The sequence below is a fragment of the Hydra vulgaris genome, chromosome 01 (assembly GCF_038396675.1).
Source record: "Hydra vulgaris chromosome 01, alternate assembly HydraT2T_AEP".
In the NCBI taxonomy this organism is placed as follows: Eukaryota; Metazoa; Cnidaria; class Hydrozoa; order Anthoathecata; family Hydridae; genus Hydra; species Hydra vulgaris.
Window position 1 is genome coordinate 23,367,813 of NC_088920.1, and position 2,657 is coordinate 23,370,469.

Sequence of the window (2,657 nt, forward strand, 5' to 3'; positions counted from 1 at the left end):
TTTACTTTTAGAATACATTGTTTCACTTTTTTACTTTTAGAATATTTTGTTTAACTACTCTACATACTTAATGATTTGTTAAATACATAACTTTTAAAGGAAATAAAAAAAAAGAAAAAAATATTTGAAATTCAAATCTGGTCAAAATAGCTAACATCAAAAAAAATTTACTTTAAAATTTTTAGTAATTCGAATTATAATTAAAACATATGTTTGTTTCACTTAACATATGAAAAGTTTTAACCTGTCAAACTTTTAAATGTTTGAGTTTGTAACTTATAATAAATATATGAAAGGAAGGACATGTCAAATAATTACTTATTATAAGAATATATAGGTTCTTGTAATTTTGTTTTGCTATTTTATGTGAATAATTTGGTTAAATATCAACTTTTAACAGTTTATTTGAATGTTTAGAAAATCTTACTTATTTTATATCAAATGTATTATTTTAATTCTAAAATTTAATGAAAAAAGTAAAATAAAAATTAAAAAATTATTTATTAAAAAGTTGTATCAAAGAGAAATGTAAGTATTGAACTTTTCATAACACAAATCATAATTCAAGTCTGCAAACTAAAGTTGTTCATTTAACTATGACTTCATTATTTCTATAAAGATACTGGCTATTGTTGATTTAAAATAGGTATATATTAGTACCAGGTACGGATTGCATAACATAATTTTGTTTGACTTATAGTGGTGGCAAGTAAATAACCCAAACTAATATAGGGGATTGTCAATAAATTATGCAAGGCTAAATTTCACTAAAAAATAAAACAAAACAAAATTAAAGTTTTCCTGCGCAGAGAGCTTTTTTCCTCCCTCAAAAAAGCTAAAAATAAATTCTATTATAATTAATGGATATTTTGAAAAGTTGCTGCAAAACTAAAGTCATCAAAAAAAGATACTTCCTTTAACAACCAAGTTATGAAGGTTTATTAAGTTTTGAACAACATGAGCCTAAACACAATATTCAAATATATATTTGCTGTTGCTACAAAAGACTTGATCAAATTGTTCATTTTTAATTATTTTCATAATTGAACTATTAGATTTTAATTAAAGTATTATTGAAAGTTGTATAATTGTTTTTATTTATATTAATTAATTATACAAGATTTTTTTTTTAAGTAAAGTAAAAAATATACAAAAAATTTTATAAGTGACAACTTTAAACAGCCTCTTTAATAAACTGGTCTCTTTAATAAACTTTATATAAGAATTATTAAAGCTAATTCAGTCAATTAGTAGAAAAATTTTGTTGAGAAGAAAAAAAAATACAATTCTTTTGGAAAGTTTTTTGATTTAAATAACTTTGATCTTTTGTTATGTTTTTATATTATTGAAATGCATTTAAATAAAGTAACTAACCACTGCTAATGGTTTTTTATAAAAATATTAATGAATAATAATATAAATTTTTTATATTTATATAAGTATATATTTTTTACTATAAATGCCTTTAAACAAAAAAATAACTATATTAACTTTTTAAATAAATGACTTTATTACTTTTTTCTTTTGTTTATGTTACAGCAAAGAATTGTTAAGAATCTTTTTTTTAACTTTTAAATGTGCGCATTTATCAAACAATCATTAAATGTAGGTCATGACCTTTTTTTAAAAGGGTTTCACATAATACTATATTATAAAAAGGTTAGGGATGGTCCATAAAGTACAAACGCTTGGAGGGGGAGAGGGGGTCTGTAAATGGCATTTATGAGATAGGAGGCAGAGGGTCAATTTTAAAAGTAAGGAGACACTATATTTAAAAGAATGTCATCAAATGTTGGGCAGTTAGATTAAAAACGTAGGTACCTTTAGGAAGGTGGAGGTACTCAAAAAAGCATATAGCAAAATACAAGTGGGAGGGAAGGTTCAAAATAATAGCCTACGTACTTTATGGACAATCTCTAAGTAAAGATAAACAATTTGAAGTTATTTATTTCAAACTATAAATAATCTTATTTTATTATTTATTTTTTTATTCATTTTAGTTTTAGTAGTTTTAGTTATTTTTATTTTATTTCTCGTTATTTTTCTTACCAAAATTTATTTTTTTTTTTTTTAAGTTTCTTCATATTTATGTTAAGATACGTTTTGGCACATTTTTAAAATGTATACACATTTTCAAAACTTATTAACAGCCATGGTAAAGTTTTTAATATCAAAAATTATTTGTGTGGTCATATTATGACGTGAAATATCACGCCTTCCTGGCCAAGCTTAAAATTCTAACAATAGTTTACAGAGAATATATACGATGCAAAAATATATAAAATAAAATAGTCTCAAAAGAATAAATAGAAAAAGGGCTTAAAAGTTCAAGGATTCATATTAGAGGAGTAAAAGATATATTAAATCTACCACAAGTGCAGAAGAAAATTAATTGAAATCAACACAGGCTTCCTAATCATAAAAAAGTTAAACAGATGCTTTTGAAGAGATCAAAGATGATATAATTTTTTAAATGAAAATGCAAGACAAATTTAATGAAAAAAGTTGAAATTTAAATGAAAAAAATAAAATTTTATGAAAGGAAATTTGTTAACATAAAATTTTTTTACTATTTTTAAAGCAAACCAAGCGTAAAACAAATAAAATAATTATCTTTATTGAAAGAAACTTCAGAATCTTTGTTCCGTGAACTTGTT